A 22,608-nucleotide genomic window follows, 5' to 3' on the forward strand; every position below is an offset into this window, starting at 1 on the left:
GTTTGTCTTCATCCTATTGAACTTCTAGAACTTCGACCAATTTCCATTGACTTCTAGGTAAATCTTCTTCTTTCACTAACACTATGTCGCCAACTTGGACATTTTTTCTGGGTGTTTGCCATTTACTTTTTAGCATAAGATTGGCTAAGTTCTCTTTCGTCCATCTATTTCAAAACTGAACTGATAGATATTGAACTCTTCGCCATCTCTTTTAGCATATAAATCATCTTTGGTGAACTTGCCAGGTGGTGGCTGTATGTAAGCAGACTTAAGGTGAAGTAGATGGTGGGGATTTAAAGGGTCCAAACTTGTTGGATCGTTGATGTTATCAACTGTAAGTGGACGACTGTTAGCAATAGATATTACTTCATAGAATAGGGTCCTAAGTGAAGCATCATCTATTCCTACGGTGTTATTGTACAACAATGAACTTAACACATTTCTTAAAGTTCTGATTTGTCTTTTACAAACTCCTCCTGTATGGCTTGCAAGTGGAGCATTCACATGAAAATCACACTGTTTCTCTAACAAATACTCAGTTACTTTTTCTTTATCGATCTCTTTTAGAGCTTTCTTCAATTAAATCTTCGCTCTGACAAAATTTGATCCTTGGTCAGATCTAAGCTCTCTGACAGTACCTCTAATGGTTATGAAACATCTGAAGGCGTTAATGAATGCGTCGGTTGACATATCTTATAACATTTCCAGGTGAATTGCTCTGGAGCTTAGACATTTAAATATTAGTCCATATCTTTTGTACTCCTTGCGGTTCTGTTTGGTGATGAATAGGTCAAAACAATCCATTCCGGTATAAAGAAATGGTGGTGATGGGTTTACACGATCTGCCGGTAAATCTGCCATTCTTTGTTCTTTGTTAGGTATATGTGCCTTTCTGCAGACTACACATTTACTTATATACTTTGCTATAACTTTGCTTCCTTTCACTATCTAGTAACCACCTTCTCTCAAACAGCTTTGGTTAAAGCTTCTTCCTTGATGCAAGGATTTGTTGTGGTAGTGATCAATAATCAATCTTGTGAAGGTAGAGGTTTTGGGTAGAATTGCTGGATGCTTCACTCTGCTAGGTAACGATGCATTTTCCAGTCTCCCTCCCACCTTCAGTATATCATCCTGCAGAACAAGATTAAGCTTGTACAATGGGTGGTTGTTTGGAAGCCTTTTAGGTTCTTCACTAAGCATGTTCAACTCTTCACTGTAGAATCTCTGTTGAATGAGTCTTATGACTGTTTCTTCAGCTTTCATTCTTTCTTCTACTTTCAACAATTCCTTCTTTCTGATTCCCTTTGCCAAACATTGAATTTGAGCTACTACGCTTATGAACATATTCCATTTTGAACATCTGGCTAGTCTTTCAAGTATGTCATCTTGACACTTGGAAGCAGTGCTCAATGTTTGCACGACTTTTACTTCTGGACTATCCATAGACAATTCTGTGTAACCTTTACTGGGCATGATTCCCTTTTCCCAAATGAAACTCTTGGCCTGTGAACCAATTAGAATTTTTCAATTCCGTTACATTCAGGCCTATTGAAGCATGATCTGCTGGGTTATGCTTTGTGTCAATGTGATGCCAATGTTCCGGATTTGTAATTTCCAAAAATTTTCTCAATTCTGTTGGCGACAAAGATATGGAATCTTCGAGCTTCGTTGTTTATGTATCCTAGGACAACTTGTGAGTCTGTCCAAAAATATTCTTCATCTATTTTTAATTCCAATTCTTCTTACAGAAACTTGCTTACCGATGCTGAAACAACAGCTGCTGTCAGTTCAAGTCTTGGTATTTTCTGAATAATGGTAGGTGCAACTTTGGCCTTTCCCATAACCAGTGAACAGTGTATCTTTTCTTCTCCTATCACTCGGATGTAGGAGCACTGACCATAACCATAACTACTGGCATCTGAAAAGAGATGAAGTTCTATTTTCTTGTACCTTACAAAATCATGAGGTACAAAACATTTGGGTATCCGAACCTCTCTCAAGTTTTGCAGGTCTCTTATCCAACTTTCCGACCTTGGCTTAAAATTTTCAGGTATGGGCTCATCCCATCCCAATTTCTGCCTGCATAATTCTTGTAGTATTTATTTTGCTCTGAGGATTACTGGGGCCAAGAATCCCAATGGATCAAATATAAAAGCCACTGCGGAAAGAATGGTACGTCTAGTTGCAATTTTCTCTTCAATAGATAATTCAAAGAAGAACTTGTCATTCTCTACATTCAATCCCAATCCAAGTACGTTCTGGACTGGAAGATGATCATAATTGAGATCTACCTTCTTCATTCATGATGCACATTCAGAGTCACTGATGGATTCCAGTATCTCTCTGTTGTTTGCGATGAATTTATGAAGGCGCAGGTTTCCTCTTGCGCATAACTCTTGGCTTTCTTTCCCTAGTTTGATTGCAGATTCTGTGGACTCTAGACTTATGATACCATTATCTACATAAAAGTTTTTCTTCAGAAAATTTGCTGCTGATGGGCGATCCTTTTCATTCTGATTGGCCAGGTACTTCATACCATAATTGACTCAACCTGGAGACGATGCTGCTCCAAACAAGTGTACTTTCATTCTATAATCTGCTGGCTCTGTATCTGTATCTCCATCCTCCCACCATAGAAACCTTAGGAAGTCTCTATCTTCTTTCTTCACATGAAACTGGCGGACCTTCGTTTAAATGTCACACATGACGCTACGGGATACTTTCTGAATCTACAGAGTACTCCAGGCAGAGTGTTTTTAAGATCTGGTCCTTTTAGAAGATGATCATTCAATGCAACACCATCGTACTTTGCTGAGCAATCAAATACTACTCTAATCTTATCTAGTTTCTTTGAGTGGTAAACCCCTTGATGCGGGATGTACCACACTTCTCCTTCTTTAGGTTGATTATTAACTTTCTCTGCATGTCCTTCTTCGAGGATGCCTTCCATCAATTTCAAATAATCATTCTTAAGTTTGGGATCTCTTCCCATCCTTTTCTTCAAACATTTCAATCTTGCTAGGGCAAGATTTCTGTTATTTGGCAGACAAGGTCATTCTCTAAAAGGTAAGGGCATTTCAAGATGACCTTGTTGATTCTGCTGAATACTTTTTTCTAGCGTGTGTACGAACTTTGTCTTCTTGGCATACACTCTTTTCTTTAGAACTTATGTCTGCAAAGTTGGATTCAATGATCTTGATTACTTTTGCTGGACTTACAGTTGGAAACTCTTGGACATAAATTCGATGGCATAATCCTGTCACCTGTTTTGAGTTTGTTTTCCTCCAACAACACCACATCCTAGATCAGTTTGAACAGTGTAGGGTTCACATTTTCCTCCTGTGATTACCTTTCGTGGTATCAATGCTTCGGGACAATCGTAGACTATCAACAATCCAACACCAAACTCCTTCAGCAGGGACATTTCATGTGATATGACAGATAGGTGCTCCCATTTATTGGCTGTTTCACAGGTAGGTATGCGATCTCGATCTAGAGGTATATCGTCTTTTGTATAAGCTGGAGGTAGATCTAATGTGAAGTTTGAATGAAGTCCTCTAATTCTCAGTCCTTTGACCCTTTGACTGTTCACTAATGTGTCTCTTCCCGTCATTGTGGTGAGTTTGAGCTTTATTGGTTCTGTAGCCACTTGTAATTTCTTGCAGATTTCTTGATCAATGAAGGTGACGTCACTCTGGGCATCCAGTAGTGCATAGGCGTATACCTTCTTGTTGCTCCTTTTAGGATTTGAAATGCACACTGGTACAGCCATTAATGTGCCATTGCTTTCTCCTTCCCTCACTCTGCAAGAGAATGCCAATACTTTCTTTCCTTCTTTATTATCTTTAGGTATTGAGGATTTATCTTTCTTTGGACGTTCTTCATGTAGTGGTGTAGGATGGCGTCCTTTGCAAATGCTGCATGTGGCCTTTTTCTTACACTCCTTAGTAACATGGCCTTTTCATAGACAACCGAAACACAGTTGGTTCTCCAGTACAAACCTTTTCTTTTCATCTGGGGACTTCTCTTTTAATTGTTGGCACTTGTGTATGGAGTAGTTCTCTCCCCAGAACATACATTTGAAGGTAGTCTAAAGATGTGTTGGTTCTGTCTCTCTACTGATCCCAGTAGTGACTTTGAACTCACTCTCGTAGGTATCTGGACCTTTAGCTGCTGCGTTGGTTGCAAAGCTAATTGCTCTTGCATGTCTTATCGGTCTTGCAGGCCTTTCTTCTAAGGATTTTAAGACATAAGATGATGTTACTGGATTACATGCTATTGATACTTCCTTATTGACAAACTCAGAGAACTCTTTAAAACTTGGGAAGTTCTTGCCTATATCTAACTGTTCAGTCACATAGCGATTCCATCTAGAAGCCACTTCTTCAGGTAGCTTGGCTAGCATCCTGTGGTTTTCTAGATAGTTGTTCAGTACTTCTAGACCTTGAACAGGTGGGTTGGCATTGCTGCATGCTTGCAGGAAGTCCCCGTACTCTTTGAGTCTGAAGTGTTCTTTAGGACCTATTTGAGGCCAGTTATTCAATTTCTCTCTAAAAGCTCTTTGTACCAATAAAGGATGACCATATCTAGCTATTAATTTTTCCCAAGCTTGCTTGTAGGCTTCTTTGTCTTTTCTATAGAAGTTACCTTCAAAAACTTTCTTTGCTTCCCCACCAACATATCTCTAAAGTTAAAATAACTTGTCGACTGGACTGAAGCAATGATGCTCAATGATCATTTCAAAACTTGCCTTCCACTCTATGAACTTCAGTACGTCTCTGTAACGGGGTTACGAAGGTGCACTCGGTCCCCCATTGCCCACAGAACTGTTGCTTAGCTTTGGGAGTGAGGATCTGTGTTTGACCTCATTCCCAGGGCGGCTTTACTGCTGGGTGGCTCCCTGCTCCTAAGTCTGCCTTGAGCACCGAGCTGATCACTCAAGGCTATGGAAGATTATATTAAGGAGAGCCTTGCTAAAGGGCATATTAGACCTTCAGTCTCTCCTATGGGAGCAGGGTTTTTCTTTGTTAAAAAGAAGGATGGTGGTCTTAGGCCTTGTATTGATTACCGGAGATTAAATAAAATCACTGTCCAAAATAGATACTCTCTCCCATTGATTCCGGATTTATTTAACCAGGTTTTGGGGGCAACCTGGTTTTCCAAGATTGACCTGAAAGGGGCATACAATCTAATCCGAATCAAGGAGGGAGACGAATGGAAGACAGCGTTCAATACTCCGATAGGACACTTTGAATATCAGGTGATGCCTTTTGGACTCAGCAATGCCCCAGCTGTGTTCAAAAACTTAATGAACGATATTCTTAGGGAGTTCTTAGGTAAATTTATTATTGTCTATCTTGACGACATTTTGATATTGTCTCCTGATTTCGAGTCTCATGTGTCTCATGTCAAACAAGTATTAGATGTGTTGAGGGAGAACCAGCTATCCGCTAAGCAAGAGAAATGTGTCTTTGGTGTACAGGAGATACTCTTTCTAGGGCATGTTTTGACTCCTCACGCCTTTAAGATGAATCCTGGTAAGGTTTTAGCAATTAAGGAATGGGTAAGGCCTTCATCCTTAAAGGCTTTACAACGGTTTTTGGGTTTCGCTAATTACTACCGTAAATTTATCATGAATTTTTCTGTAATTGCTAAGTCATTGACCGACCTTACTAAGAAAGGGGCGGATTTGGAGAATTGGTCTACCAAGGCCATTTCTTCATTTGAAACATTAAAAAAGGCATTTAGTAGCGCTCCCATTCTGATCCAGCCTGATCAGGAGAGACCCTTTATTGTGGAGGTGGATGCGTCCGAGGACGGCGCAGGAGCAGTCCTTTCACAAGGTCCTGTTAGCCTCACTAACCTGAGACCGTGTGCCTTCTTCTCTAGGAAATTCTCTCCCACGGAGAGAAACTACGACATAGGGAATAGGGAGCTGCTGACTATTAAATGGGCATTTGAGGAGTGGAGACATTTTTTGGAGGGGGCAAGGCATCGAGTAACTGTTGTCACTGATCATAAAAACCTAATGTTTCTCGAGTCCGCTAAGAGGTTGAATCCCGTTCAGGCCGGGAAGTAAAAATGTGAAGGCAGACGCATTATCTCGGAGCTTCCATGCTTTTCAACCCACTGAGACGCCGCCTGAATCCATCCTACCAGCAAACATCTTCTTAGTGGCTCTAACCCAGGATATCTCGGCTCGCATTAAGGCTGAACAACATCTGGCACCAGCATCCACCCCAACAGATAAGTTGTTTGTTCCCGTACAATTTCATCTCCAGCTGTTGGGTGAGTGTCACGATTCTGCCTTTTGTGGACATCCGGGTGTTGAGGGCACTAAGGATCTGGTTTCTAGATCTTATTGGTGGCCTACTCTGACCAGGGATGTCAAGTCCTACGTGTCAGCCTGTGAGGTTTGTGCCAGGTCTAAGACACCTAGAACTCGCCCTGCTGGTAACCTACGACCCCTACCCATTCCCAGTAGACCCTGGTCCCATAGCTCGATGGACTTTATAACTGACCTACTGCTGGTGGAGGGTAAGACTGTGGTTTGGGAAGTGGTCGATAGGTTTAGCAAGATGGTTCATTTCATTCCCCTGTCTAAACTTCCGAATGCTAAAACCCTGGCGTCTATTTTTGTGAGAGAGATTGTTCATTTACATGGCATCCCGGAAAATATTGTTTCAGACAGGGGTGTGCAGTTTGTGTCCAAATTCTGGAGGGCCTTCTGTCAAAGATGTAAAATTTCGTTGTCTTTTTCTTCCGCCTACCATCCTGAGAGTAATGGGCAGACTGAACGCCTTAATCAGTCTGTGGAACAATTCCTGAGGTTGTATGTTGCTGATGACCAGCAATTATGGGTCAAATTCCTTCAGTTGGCTGAATTTGCTTTGAATAACCGTGTCAATTTTTCTGCTAGGGTCTCCCCTTTCTTTTGTAACCATGGTTTTCATCCCTGTTTTCATTCTGGGTCGTCCGTCTCCTCCTCTAACCCTGAAGCTGATAAACTCTCCTCCGAACTGTGCACAGTTTGGGCCCGGGTTCAATCGAACCTAGAAAAGGCTCAAAGTTCTCAAAAACTCAAGGCCGATAGGAGACATTCAAGGGGGGTGAACTTTCAGGTTGGGGATAAAGTATGGTTGTCCTCCAAGAATCTATCTCTCAAGGTAGCTTCTAGAAAATTTGCTCCTCGTTTTATTGGACCATATAAGATCACGGAGGTGATTAACCCAGTATCATTTAGGTTGGAGCTGCCCGAGTCATTCCACATTCATAATGTGTTCCATAAATCTCTACTCTACTAAAATATTTTGAACCGGTAGTACCATCGAAAGCCTCGCCTCCGCCGGTTCTTGTTAATGATGCTGTCGAGTATGTCGTGTCTAAAATAGTAGATGTCAGGAAGGTGCATAACTCCTTGCAGTACCTGATTCACTGGACGGGAGATCTTGGGTACCTGCCAGGGAAGTTCATGCTCCTAGACTGGTTCGTAAATTTCATTTAGAACACCCTGAAAAGCCATCGCCTGAAGTCTTGGGTCCGGTGGCCCCTCGTAAAAGGGGGGGTACTGTAACGGGGTTCCGAAGGTGCACTCGGTCCCCCATTGCCCGCAGAACTGTTGCTTAGCTTTGGGAGCTACTGAATACTCACCTGGCTTTACTGCTGGGTGGCTCCCTGCTCCTAAGTCTGCCTTGATCGCCGAGCTGATTACTCGGTGCTCAACTGGTTGGTCTGTCGGTCATGTGACGCTGGCCACGTCACATGACCCTCACTCCCCACTATAAATACAGGCAGCCTGCTAGCCACAGGTTGCCTGTTAATTTCTAGGTTCCTGGCTATTTGTTGGACTACTGAATACTCACCTGATTCCGTTCCCTGACGATCCTTTTGCCTGCTCCTCCTGTACTGCGCATCCGTCCTGGTATTGTGACCTCGGCTCCCACCTGACTACTCTCTTAGGACTCCTCTTGTATTTCTCTACTCTCCTAGTATTTGACCCCGGCTTCTCCTGACCATTCTTTGCTTAACCCTTTGTACTGCGTAGCTCTCTTGGTTCTGACACGGTCCGTTCATGTTCCGTATTTTGTCTTGTCTGTCTTCCCTGCACGTATCCTAAGTTAGGGACTGTCATCCAGTTGTCCCCTGTCATCAGGACTCGTGAGGCAAGTCGGCAGGGCCAGGGGTGAGGGTGGAGCGCAGTGGTCACTATCCTTCCCCCTGTGTGTGTGTGGACGTGACTGTTACAGTCTCCTGAAAATACAGTAGGTTCCGGAATGGGAAGTCTAGCTAGGTCTGTTCTCTGTGGTCTTGCTGGGACAATGGTTGTAACATTCTCCTTAATATTGCCGTGGCATCTAGGAATAGAATCATCCAGTTCTATTTTCTCACTTAGTTCAGAATTAGGTGAGTCCCTTTCTTCTTTTCTGGTAGAGATAGAGGGTAAATCCATACACCTTTTTCCTAACACTGGAATAGGCCTGTCTTTGTCTTTCTGAGCAGGGATAGAAGGATAATGACTTATTTCATCACTAAATGCTGGAGATTTCCTTCCATTTCCCTGGGAGTATGTAGGAAAGTAGGAGTCTGCTTCTTCATTTAGTACAGATTTGAACCTATGACTACTCTGATTCATATCCTCTTCGTGTACCCTGAGTCTGGCTTCTATGATCTTAACTTCTTTTGGTCTTTCCAGACTTTTCAATTCAGTTTCCATTTGATGGTGCTGTGCCTCCATTTCAGCTTCCATTTGATGGCGCTGTGCTTCCATTTGACTGCGCTGTGCCTCGATGGCAGTTTCTATTTCAATTTCTGCTCTCTTGACAGCAAGTTGTTCAGCTAATTCCTTTCTTTTGGCTGAAATATTTGAGGACTCTCATATATGGGTGGCACTTCTGCTAGCGAAGGAAGTCACATTTGAGATTGTGGTTCCCCTTAAGGACCTAGCATCGTCTCTCATAAAAAGCTCATTTATTCAACTTCTTGCTTTAACTTTATCATAATTAGCTGCAGATGAAAGTTCTCTCATGAGTAGAGTTGAGCGGACACCTGGATGTTCGGGTTCGGCAGGTTCGGCCGAACTTGAAAAAAAAGTTTGGGTTCGGGACAATACCTTGACCCCGATCCCCATTGAAGTCAATGGGGACCCGAACTTTTGGGCACTAAAATGGCTCTAAAATAGTCCTGGAAAGGGCTAGAGGGCTGCAAAAGGCATCAAAATGTGCTTAAGAGCATGACAACTGTTCTGCAAACAAATGAGGATAGGGAAATGACTTAAAATAACATAAAATACAGAAAAAATTTAAATAACAATCTGGATCTAGGAGTAGGAGGTTGAGGAGGCGGTGGATGTGTGGATGTGGCGGCGTAGTTTGACGTGGCGGTGTAGGTGGAAGCGGCGGTGAAGGAGGAATAGGTAGCCAACACTGATTTGTGTTATTTTTTCTTTTTAAATTGGGGTATCCCCCAAAATATTGGGACATATAACAAAATAAAACAAAGAATAAGTGCACTTGAGTACAAGAATGGATGGTTAAGGCTGGTATAAATGTCTATTCTGCACAAGGTACGGAAAAGTCCTGTGGGATCCATGCCTGGTTCATTTTAATAAACGTAAGCTTGTCCACATTGGCTGCGGCCTGTGATAATGCTCTCTGCGTGCTAAACACACGTTCACACTACACACTGGCTGCAGGGCAGGTCAGCACCTCCCAGGCTAACAAATTTTTCCACATTTTGGCCATGCTAACCCTGCCTTCTCAGGTGCTGGTCGTGCCCCAGCTGCATTGGCGACCTCTTCCTCCTCCTCTGCCTTCGCCTTGTGCTTCCACTGTGCCCCCGCTGTCAGGTGGGAATGCTATCATCAGCGTGCGCTTGTAGTCGCGCATCTTCCGATCAGTAACAGATGTTTTCACTAAATTTAGTTCCCTGTCAGCAATGCAGAGCAGGAATTCATTGACAGCAAAAGGGGGTTCATGTCACCCAGCAATAGAACAGAGGATTTTGAGAGATTTAGGCCCCTGTCACCCAGGCACAGCAGGGGTTCATTCGAGGCAAAAGGGGGTTCTTGTCACCCAGCAATACAACAGAGTATTTTGAGAGATTTAGGCCCCTGTCATCCAGGCACAGCAGGGGTTCATTCACGGCAAAAGGGGGATCATGTCACCCAGCAATACAACAGAGGATTTTGAGAGATTTAGGCCCCTGTCACCCATGCAGAGCAGGGGTTCATTTACGGCAAAAGGGGGTTCATGTCACCCAGCAATACAACAGAGGATTTTGAGAGATTTAGGCCCCTGTCACCCAGGCACAGCAGGGGTTCATTCACGGCAAAAGGGGGTTCTTGTCACCCAGCAATACAACAGATGATTTTGAAAAATTTAGGCCTCTGTCACCCAGGCACAGCAGGGGTTTGTATACGCCAAAAATGGTAAAATGTCACCCGACAATTGAAAATAAGAATTTTTTCAATTTAGGGCACTAAAATTGGCACTTTTTTTTATTAAAATGGCTCTAAAATAGTCCTTGAAAAGGCTAGAGGGATGTAAAAGGCAGTAAAATGTGCTTAAGAGCATGGGAACTGGTCTGCAAACAAATGTGGATAGGGAAATTACTTAAAATGAAATAAAATAACTAAAAATGACAAATTATTAACCTGCAACTTAGAGAAGGAGGTGGATATGGAGTCGGAGGTTGAGGAGGCGGGGAATGTGGTGTTGTAGGTGGAGGCAGCAATCGAGAAGGAGGAGGTAGCCAACAATGATTTTTTTTTATTTTTTTATTGGGGTAGGTAGCCCCCAAAAAATTGGGACAAATAAAAAAAAAGAAAACAAAGAATCATTGCACTTGACTTGAGTACAAGAATGTATGTTTGATGGTGGTATAAAAGTCTATTCTGCACAAGGTACAGACAAGTCTTGTGGGATCCAAGCCTGGTTCATTTTAATGAACGTGAGCTTGTCCACGTTGGCTGTGGACAGGCGGCTGCGTCTTTCTGTAATGACGCCTCTTGCCATGCTAAATGCACATTCAGAGAGTACACTGGCTACAGGGCAGGCCAGCACCTCCAAGGCATACAGGGCAAGCTCTGGCCATGTGGACAATTTGGAGACACAGAAGTTGAATGAGGCAGAACCATCAGTCAGTACGTGTAGTTGTGTGCACAGGTACTGTTCCACCATGTTGTTCAAATGCTGCCTCCTGCTAACACGCTCCATATCAGCAGTTGGGGCCGGTTGTTGCGGCGAGGTGACAAAGATTTTCCACATGTTGACCCTGCTAACCCTGCCTTCTGAGGTGCTCGAGTTGACACAGCTGCGTTGGCGACCTCTTCCTACTCCCTTGCCTTCGCCTTGTGCTTCCACTTGTCCCCCGGCGTCAGTCGGGGATGCTCTCAGGAGCGCATCTACCAGCGTGCGCCTGTACTCGCGCATCTTCCAATCACGCTCCAGTGAGGGAATTAAGGACGGCACATTGTCTTTGTAACGGGGTTCCAGCAGGGTGGCCACCCAGTAGTCAGCACACGTTAAAATATGGGCAACTCTGCAGTCGTTGCGCAGGCACTGCAGCATATAGTCACTGATGTGTGCCAGGCTGCCCAGAGGTAAGGACAAGCTGTCCTCTGTGGGAGGCGTATCGTCTGCATCCTCCTTATCCCCCCAGCCACGCACCAGTGATGGGCCCGAGCTGCGTTGGATGCCACCTCGCTGTGAACATGCTTCATCCCAATCCTCCTCCTCCTCATCCTCCTCGTCCTCCAGCAACGAGATTTCGCCCATTATCGCACACCACCAGGCCGGGCTTGAGGCTCACTGGCAGCAAGCACTCGTCGGTCTGTTGCTCTTTACCCCGCCACAACTCCTGCGCGGAGTGGGGCCTGTCCCCCAAACACATAAGTTTCAGAACTGCCTGCTGACGTTTACCCCTGGCTGTGCTGAAGTTGGTGGTGAAGGTCTGTCGCTGACAGGATGAGGAGATGGTAGAAGAGGAGGAGGAAGCAGAGTAGGAAGAGGAGGCAACAAGAGGCAAAGAATGATACCTTGCGATCCTTGGCGGCGGAAGGACGTGCGCCAAACAGCTCCCTGCCTGGGGCCCAGCCGCCACTACATTTACCTAGTGTGCAGTTAGGGAGATATAGCGTAGCGTCCCTGGCCGTGCTTACTGGTCCACGTATCTGTGGTTAGGTGGACCTTGCCACAGATGGCGTTGCGCAGTGCACACTTGATTTTATCCGATACTTGGTTGTGCAGGGAGGGCACGGCTCTCCTGGAGAAGTAGTGGCGGCTGGGAACGACTTACTGTGGGACAGCAAGCGACATGAGCTGTTTGAAGCTGTCCGTCTCCACCAGCCTGAATGACAGCATTTCAAAGGCCAGCAGTTTAGAAATGCTGGCATTCAGGGCCAGGGATCGAGGGTGGCAGGTGGGAATTTACGCTTTCTCTCAAAGGTTTGTGAGATGGAGAGCTGAACGCTTCCGTGTGACATGGTGGATATGCTTGGTGACAGAGGTGGTGTTGTTGGTGGCAAGTCCTCTGTTTGCTGGGCGGCAGGTGCCAACGTTCCACCAGAGGTGGAGGAAGAGGCTGAGGCAGCAGCAGAAGAGGGAGCAGGAGGGGCCTGAGCCCTTTCTTGGTTTTGAAGGTGCTTACTCCACTGCAGCCCGTGTCTCGCATGTAGATGCCTGGTCATGCAGGTTGTGCTAAGGTTCAGAACGTTAATGCCTCGCTTCAGGCTCTGATGGCACAGCGTGCAAACCACTCGGGTCTTGACGTAAGCACAATGTGTGAAGAAGTGCCATGCCAGGGAGTTCCTTGAAGCTGCCTTTGGTGTGCTCAGTCCCTGTTGACGGTGGCCAGTAGCAGGCGAACTGTTTTGGCGACGGCTGCTCTGCTTTTGCACCCTGCTCCCGCTTTTGCTACGCTGTTGGCTCGGTTTCACCACTGCCTCTTCCTCCGAACTCTGAAAGTCAGTGGCATGACCTTCATTCCATGTGGGGTCTAGGACCTCATCGTCCCCTGCATCGTCTTCCACCCAGTCTTCCTCCCTGAACTCCTTTTCGGTCTGCACACTGCAGAAAGACGCAGCAGTTGGCACCTGTGTTTCGTCATCATTAGAGACGTGCTGAGATGGTATTCCCATGTCCTCATCAGGAATCATAAGTGGTTGTGCGTCAGTGCATTCTATGTCTTCCACCCCTGGGGAAGGGCTAGGTGGATGCCCTTGGGAAACCCTGTCAGCAGAGTCTTCAAACAGCAGAAGAGACTGCTGCATGACTTAAAGCTCAGACAGGTTCCCCGATATGCACAGGGATGATGTGACAGACTGATGGGCATGGGTTTCAGGCGCCACCTGTGCGCTTTCTGCAGAAGACTGGTTGGGAGATAATGTGAACGTGCTGGATCCACTGTCGGCCACCCAATTGACTAGCGCCTGTACTTGCTCAGGCCTTACCATCCTTAGAACGGCATTAGACCAAATATCACTGTAGTTTCTGGCGGCTACTGGGACCTGAGGTAGTAGATTCAGTAGGATGTGTAGCTGCGGCAGAACGGCCACATCCTCTCCCTGCAACAGAGGCTCCACCAACACCACCACTACAACCATGACCACGTCCCTTATTAGATGTTTGCCTCATAGTTAGCTTTCACAAAGCAAAGTAAAAAGTGGTTACGTTTGTTAAAAATTATTAACCGCCAATATAAACCTTGATGTAGGGTATTGCACTCTATTTTATTTTTTAAAACTCTATATGACAGCAGTATTTGTGACCTAAATGTGACAGTCACCTATGTACGTGTAATCACAGATGTGCACTATATCAGAGTTTTTTTTTACCACAGTATCCTATAAGCCTTATTTGTGGCCTAAATGTGACAGTCACTTATGCACGTCTAATCCCAGATGTGCAGTATATTAGAGGGTTTTTTCACCCCAGTAACCAAAAAGCTGTATTTCTGGCCTAAATGTGACAGTCACTTATGCAAGTCTAATACTAGATGTGCAGTATATCAGAGCCTTTTTTCACCTTAGTATGCCAAAGCCGTATTTATGGCCAAAATGTGACAGTCACTTATGCTTGTCTAATCCCAGATGTGCAGTATATTAGAGGGTTTTTTCACCACAGTACCCAAAAAGCCGTATTTCTGGCCTAAATGTGACAGTCACTTATGCATGTCTATTCCTAGATGTGCAGTTTATCACAGGCTTTTTTCCCCCCAGTATGCCAAAGCCGTATTTATGGCCTAAATGTGACAGTCACTTATGCTTGTCTAATCCCAGATGTGCAGTAAATTAGAGGGTTTTTTCACCCCAGTAACTAAAAAGCCGTATTTCTGGCCTAAATGTGACAGTCACTTATGCTTGTCTAATCCCAGATGTGCAGTATATTAGAGGGGTTTTTCACCCCAGTAGCCAAAAAGCCGTATTTCTGGATTAAATGTGACAGTCACTTATGCACGTGTAATCCCAGATGTGCAATATATTAGAGGCTTTTTTCACCCCAGTATGCCAAAGCCGTATTTATGGCCTAAATGTGACAGTCACTTATGCACGTGTAATCCCAGATGTGCAGTAAATTAGAGGGTTTTTTCACCCCAGTAACCAAAAAGCCGTATTTCTGGCCAAAATGTGACAGTCACTTATGCATGTCTAATCCTAGATGTGCAGTACATCAGAGGCTTTTTTCACCCCAGTAACCAAAAATCCGTATTTCTGGCCAAAATGTGACAGTCACTTATACTTGTCTAATCCCAGATTGTCAGTATATTAGAGGTTTTTTTCACCCCAGTAACCAAAAAGCCATATTTCTGGCCTAAATATGACAGTCACTTATGCACGTGTAATCCCAGATGTGCAATATATTAGAGGGTTTTTTTTTTACCCCAGTATGCCAAAGCTGTATTTCTGTCCTAAATGTGACAGTCACTTATGCATGTGTAATCCCAGATGTGCACTATATTTAACAGATGTATTTTTTTTAACCCCAGACAGCAAAAAGCAGTATTTCTGGACTTGCAGACATGCAGGTAGCCTGTACTGGTGCATTATCGTTGCATAAAATGGCTGCCGATCATGTATTGATATTGACTAACTGAAGAAAAAAAAGTTCTTTTTCAGCAGTAGTTGGCTCAGGGCAGGCTTAAAAAAATTGTGCACTGCACCCACAAAACACTTTTCCTGTAGATCGCTGAGTAAAAAAAACTGTTCTTGATAAGATTTCTCCCTGATCTCTCCCTCACAGCAGCTGCAGCCTCTCCCTACACTAATTCGAGCAGAGTGACGGGCGGTGCTACGTGACTCTAGCTTAAATAGAGGCTGGATCACATGCTGCAGTTGGCCAATCACAGCCATGCCAATAGTAGGCATGGCTGTGACGGCCTTTTGGGGCAAGTAGTATGATGCTCGTTGATTGGCTGCTGTGCAGCCTTTCAAAAAGTGCCATAAAAATCGCCGAACACCGAACCCGAACTTTTACGTAAATATTCGGGTCCGGGTGCCGAAAACCCTGAAGTTCGGTACGAACCCGAACTTTACAGTTCGGGTTCGTTCCACTCTACTCATGAGCTTTACTAAATCTTTAGTGACTGCAGTACATGTGTCCATGTTCCTTACAATATCCTGGGAAGGTGTCGTAAACGACCGCAGGTTGACATATGCTGTCATAATCTCAGATTCTGATTCTTCTACCGTCTCTACCATATCACTCAATTTCCCTTTTATACTTTCTTGCTTTAGCTTTTTACGAATATATTTAATGTATAATTTCCACTTATACATTCTGGTGAACTTTTTTGCTTTTAATTCTGCTTCTTGCTCCAAATTTTCCAGTATCTTTAAGGTCGGTTTTCTGGCATGTGATTAACGTCTTAGTTCATCTGCTTGGGCTATATTTGTTTGAGTTAAGACTAATGCTGCATCAGGCTCTTCTACCTCAGACAGTTTCCCTTGCTCTTCAACTTCTACTCTATCTATCTTTGTATCCTCAAACAGTGGCATGGTAATACTAGTCTCAGACATTTTACTTTAAATGCTATAACAATCAATACAAATATTAAAGGACCTTTCACTTTAAATGCAATATTGACAAATGCAGAAATAAATGACTTTCACTTTAAATGCAATAGCAATAGATGCAGGCAATAAATGACTTTCACTTTAAATACTTTAGAGTCCATATACTACTAACTGTTCTTTGTTTTTAGGTTAAAGTCTCTTATTTCTGAACACAAAATGTCTCTTTATGCCAAAGCCTATATGCAATGATAAGTAATAATAATAGGAAAGCTCTGACCTTATTCTGAGGAGCAGGAAGAAATGTCAGTCTTAAGGGAGATGTGTATTTTCTTGATATGGTGCGATGCCCTACATTGACTTGCGATGCTCTGTGCAGACTTGCGATGCTCTTTGCAGACTTGCGATGCTTTTAATTCGCTGGCTTGGATACGCTGCTTGCAGGCTTTGGGCCTAGTGGCGGGAAACTAGCTGGCTGCAGTACGTGGTCTCTCCGTGGATAGCGGTGTGGGCACTCTAGCTCTGGACTTTGGCCTCCCACCATGCGTCTCTTTCTCTCTCTAGTGATCACAGGAGGGTTGGCGCTCTTTCTCTGACTATTTTCCCTTTGCCGTTCTGCCACTTTAAGAGTCGGCTGCAGTTTGACTAATGCACACGTTATATGGCCTCTATGGTAGCTCCGCTGAGGTGTCTTTGCTTGCTCACTCAGGGAACAGTTGCTGAGAGGGCGGTATATGCTAGCGATCCGCTGCTCTAATGCGTTCTTTACTGTGCAAGTTGATGAGCGCTATCGGTTCGCCCTCTGAGAGTAATAGTTCCATTGTGGCAGGCACAGCACTATGAAGTGCCTTTTCCGCTGTGGCACTAGAAGAATTTTGCTATCTCTGACTTTTAGTCTAACCAGACAGTCTATTACTCTGTAATTCCTCTAGCGCCGTTCTATGGAAACAGTAGGTCTAAAGAGCACACCAAATGCTCAAAATAACTTTTTTTATTAACCTCAACTTTTCTTCATATATAACACTGCAAACTACAAAGTTCACAATCCACAAACTACAAAGTTCACAATCCAAATTCAAATTCCATATTGCAATCCGCAATCCGCAGCAGATAATCCATGTACATAGCACGTGTTGAATAGATATTACAAAATAGCCGTATGCATAAGATGGTGGTTCAACTGTTCAATCTTGTCTTTCAACATAAAATTGTGGATATATTTCTCTCTTCAGTATCTGTACTCTCACTTTAAGTTATTTAAGCACTTTATGATCTTTCTGAGAGGTATATCTGAGGTCTAACTAATAGTTCTACTTGCTGAATTTGGTCGCAATTTGCAGTATGCAGTTAGCAGTAACTATTTGCAGATTGATTGAGTATGATCTGTAATAGTTGCATGCAATTTGGATTGCAATATGGAATTTGAATTTGGATTGTGAACTTTGTAGTTTGCAATTGGTGGAACTGTAAGTAAACACACATATAACTAATTATACAGTTTTAATCACCATATTAACAGTAGGAACATTATAGAACTGTTTTAAATACCTATTTTGGCCTCTCTGCTTCCATAAAACATAGCCCTTAGTGGAGTGTGTGTCTGTTCAGCTCCTCTCTCTGGTGAATAATGATTCCAGCAGCTCCTGCTAGGGGAATTTCCCACACAGGCTGTGTGTGAGGCTGGCTGTAATTGGTCAAAACTCCTGCCCAGCAACACCAATTTAACTCTATGCTTTCTGTTGTTTCTGCTGTTTCATTGAGCTTACCTTACATTATATAATGAATCTTAAAGGCATATTATCTTTTCAGCTTCTGTGAACACAATATCTAACAGTTTTATGTCATCCAAACATAAAGTCACTGTAAATAACTATGCTTTTGTCTTTAACACACAAACATAGGAACTGTGTTAAGGTTATTGGCATGTTTAGCTGTATAAACATATAAGCTATAATAGCAACCTAGGACAAGTCTTAGCTGCGCAAAGTTTGCTGCAAAACTACTGCTGGGCAAACCGCAAGGCCATCTGTAATGATGATGTTATCCAAGCCAAAAAAGCTAAATAGTGGCCCAATCATGAAGTGGGGAGGGCGGGAACAGCATGAGAAGTCCACAGATTGGGCCTATGACATAGTGATGGGGTGGCAGCAGCATCAGGAGGCCAAAGAATGGCAAAATTACAGAGTTTGCAGGTGGTGGCAGCATCAGGAGGTCACAAAGTGACAAGTTGACATAGTCTGGAGGCTGCAGCAGCATGAAAAGACCTCAGAGTGGCAAGGTGACATCGTTTGGAGGGGGCAGCAGCATGAGGAGGCCACAGAGTGGCACAACGACAAGAAATTGTGGAGGTGTCAGCAGCATGAGGAGGCCATAGAGTGGCATGACGACAAAGTGTGGAGGTTTCAACACCATGAGGAGGCCAGAGTAGCATGACGACAAGAGATTGTGGAGGTGTCAGGAGCATGAGGAGGCCACAGAGTGGCACGACGATGAGAGATTGTGGAGGTGGCAGCAGCATTGCCAAAGTGTGGAGGTGTCAGCAGCATGAGGAGGCCACAGAATGGCACAATGACAAAAGATTGTGGAGGTGTCAGCAGCATGAGGAGGCCACAGAGTGAACTGACGACAAAGTGTGGAGGTGTCAGCAGCATGAGGAGGCCACAGAGTGGAACGACAACAACGTGTGGAAGTGTCAGCAACATGAGGAGGCCAGAGTAGCACAACGACAAGAGATTGTGGAGGTGTCAGCAGCATGAGGAGGCCACAGAGCGACACAACCACAAGAGATTGTGAAGGTGTCAGCAGCATGAGGAGGCCACAGAGTGGCATGAGGAGGCCACAGAGTGTCACGACAACAAAGTGTGGAGGTGTCAGCAGCACGAAGAGGCCAGAGTAGCAGGACGACGAGAGATTGTGGAGGTGGCAGCAGCATAAAGAGGCCACAGAGTGGCACAACCACAAGAGATTGTGAAGGTTTCAGCAGCATGAGGAGGCCACAGGCTGGCATGACAACAAAGTGTGGAGGTGTCAGCATCATGAGGAGTCCAGAGTAGCATGACGACGAGAGATTGTGGAGGTGTCAGCAGCATGAGGAGGCCACAGAGTGACACAACGACAAAGTGTGGAGGTGTCAGCAGCATGAGGAGGCCACAGAGTGGCACTACGACAAAGTGTGGAGTTGTCAGCAGCATGAAGAGGCCACAGAGTGGCACGACAACAAAGTGTGGAGGTGTCAGCAGCATGAGAAGGCCAGAGTAACTGAGCTTGTCTCACCCCCAGTCAGTCACTAGAGCCGCAGACATGGCTCCCTGTGGCTGACTGTAGGGGAGAGAAGCACCTTGGCTGCCCACAGCTCTCCTTCCCCTCAAACGTCATGTGATATCTCATGAAAGGCAGCCATAGTTATGGAGCACATTGCTATCCTGACCTTAGCAAAAGGAGGAGGCGTAGGTACTGGGAAAAGTGCGCTTCGCTGTTTTTATGCTGCATGATCAAGTGATCGCTGTTGTATTACCTTTTGTTTGCAATGGTTGCAGGAACTTGGATGATGTCATAATCATGTGATCAGTCATGTATGGGAGGAGTCTCGGAGCCACATGATCAGGTAGTGTGAGGCTACTGCTTTTACGTTATTTTCTCAGTGTAGGACTCTGCGGTTGTAGTAATTATGTAAGGTGTGTGATGTGTTGTGCGTTACTTCACTTATTTGGGCAATCACAGGGCCAAAACTGACCAAATATCTCAAGTATCAACTCGGCCTTACAGGTCTATGTTAGCGTCAAGAAGAAGAGCACTACTTTTACACCGTCATCAGCTAATTTCACATATATGTCTACAGAACCTGTTCTATTAAACACTAATAATAGTAGAGCCCCCCAGACAGAGTGGAGAGGGTGTCAGCAGTAAGTTTGTGTTGACATCACTGATTATTTTGCCCTTCCTCTGATCCGTCACAACAATAACCCCTCAAAAAACAGATCCTGTCTATTGAGCATTTGCCTTCACTCAGTCAGCATTTGCTCAGTAATCCATCAGTATTGCTAATACCCAAAAAAAAGAGTGGATCTAAAACAGAGATGACACATGAACCGAAAATTTGCATATCTTCTGTGTTTTCTACCCCCTTTTGCTTTTGGCTACCAATTCACAAGCCATTTCTAATGGGACCAAAATAGTGGACCAGTCATGAAGTGGGGAAGGGTGGGAACAGCATGAGAAGTCCACAGAGTGGACCTATGACATAGTGGTGAGGTGGAAGCAGTATGAGGAAGCCACCGAGTGGCACCATGACCGAGTCTGGAGGTGGCAGCAGCATGAGTAGGCCACAGAGTGGCACAATCACCGAGTCTGGAGGTGGCAGCAGCATGAGTAGGCCACAGAGTGTGACCCAATGACAGAGTCTGGAGGTGACAGCAGCAGCAGCATCAGGAGGAGACCACAGAGCGGCACAATAAGATACTCTGGAGGTGGCAGCAGAATCAGGAGGCCACAGAGTGGCACAATGATAGTGTGGAGGTGGCAGCAGCATGAGGGAGCCACAGAATGGCACAATGACAGTGTGTCGATCGACCAAGATACTTCTGGGGGAACCAGCCTGGCCTGAACAGGCCTCTAGTAGCTACAGACAATGACAAGACAAAGCGTCAAGATGGCTTTGAGCTCGGAAGAGTCGTGAAGCTCATCAAGATATGTCACTAAGGATTTTACCGCATATAACCGCAGCGCTGACCGCAGAAAACATTTAGTTTTTCGACCGAAATACTTCAATGAAGATTTTACCGCATATAACTGCAGCGCTGACCACTGAATTACTTTTGTTTTTCGACTGACACAATTCAATAAAGATTTTACCACATATTACTACAGCGCTGAATGCTGAATAAAATTTGATTTTCGCCCGAAATAAGTCACAAAAGATTTTACCGCATATAACTGCAGCGCTGAACGCTGATTAAAATTAGGTTTTTCCACCGAAATACATCACAAAAGATTTTACCGCATATTACTGCAGCGCTGAACGCTCAATAAGATTAGTTTTTCCACCGACATACGTCATTAAAGATTTTACCGCATAGAACTGCAGCGCTGAACGCTGAATAAAATTTGTTTTTCCTACCAAATAAGTCACAAAAGATTTTACTACATATAACTGCAGCGCTGAACACTAAATACAATTTGTTTTTCCACCAAAATACATCCCAAAAGGTTTTATCACATATAACTGCGACTGAAATACGTCAATAAAGATTTTACCACATATAACGGAGCCACATGGGGCCCCCATGCTGCAGATTTCTCATGGCGATATCATGGAGATTTTACCGCATGTAACCGCAGCACTGACCGCTAAATACATTTTTTTTTCGACTGAAATACTTCAATAAAGATTTTACCACATATAACCGCTGCTACTCCCGTGAACCCCTGCACCACTACTCCCCGGGTAGGTAGGCTGCTGTGAAGCAGGTGCCCTACCCCGGGCACGTTTGGCTCCTGACCTCCCACTGCTGTCACCCTGCTGACTCCCAGCCATGCTTGAAACACATTTAACCGCCAACGTGAACTGAGAATATATTTTTCTTTTGTACTGAAAAAGGGCACTAAATGCTTTCAAGACATACAGTCAGGTCCCCAAATATTGGGACATTGACACAATTCTATATTTTTTTTTGCTCTATACACCACCACAATGGATTTAAAATAAAATGAATAAGATGTGCTTTAACTGCAGACTGTCAGCTTTAATTTGAGGGCATTTACATCCAAATCAGGTGAACGGTGCAGGAATTACAACAGTTTGCATATGTTCCTCCTACTTTTTAAGGGACCAAAAGTAATGGGACAATTGGCTTCTCAGCTGTTCCATGGCCAGGGGTGTGTTATGCCCTCATTATCCCAATTACAATGAGCAGATAAAAGGTCCAGAGTTCATTTCGAGTGTGCTATTTGCATTTGGAATCTGTTGCTGTCAACTCTCAAGATGAGATCCAAAGAGCTGTCACTATCAGTGAAGCAAGCCGTCATTAGGCTGAAAAACCACAACAAACCCATCAGAGAGAGAGCAAAAACATTAGGCGTAGCCAAAAAAACAGTTTGGAACATTCTTAAAAAGAAGGAACACATCAGTGAGCTCAGCAACACCAAAGACCCAGAAGACCACGGAAAACAACTGTGGTGGATGACCGAAGAATTCTTTCCCTGGTGAAGAAAACACACTTCTCAACAGTTGGCCAGATCAAGAACACTCTCTAGGAGGTAGGTGTATGTGTGTCAAAGTCAACAATCAAGAGAAGACTTCACCAGAGTGAATACAGAGGGTTCACCACAAGATGTAAACCATTGGTGAGCCTCAAACAGGATGGCCAGATTAGAGTTTGCCAAACGACATCTAAAAAAGCCTTCACAGTTCTGGAACAACATCCTATGGACAGATGAGACCAAGATCAACTTGTACCAGAGTGATGGGAAGAGAAGAGTATGGAGAAGGAAAGGAACTGCTCATGATCCTAAGCATACCACCTCATCAGTGAAGCATGGTGGTGGTAGTGTCAGGGCGTGGGCATGTATGGCTGCCAATGGAACTGGTTCTCTTGTATTTATTG

This window comes from Bufo bufo, chromosome 6 (assembly GCF_905171765.1).
Source record: "Bufo bufo chromosome 6, aBufBuf1.1, whole genome shotgun sequence".
Taxonomy (NCBI): Eukaryota; Metazoa; Chordata; class Amphibia; order Anura; family Bufonidae; genus Bufo; species Bufo bufo.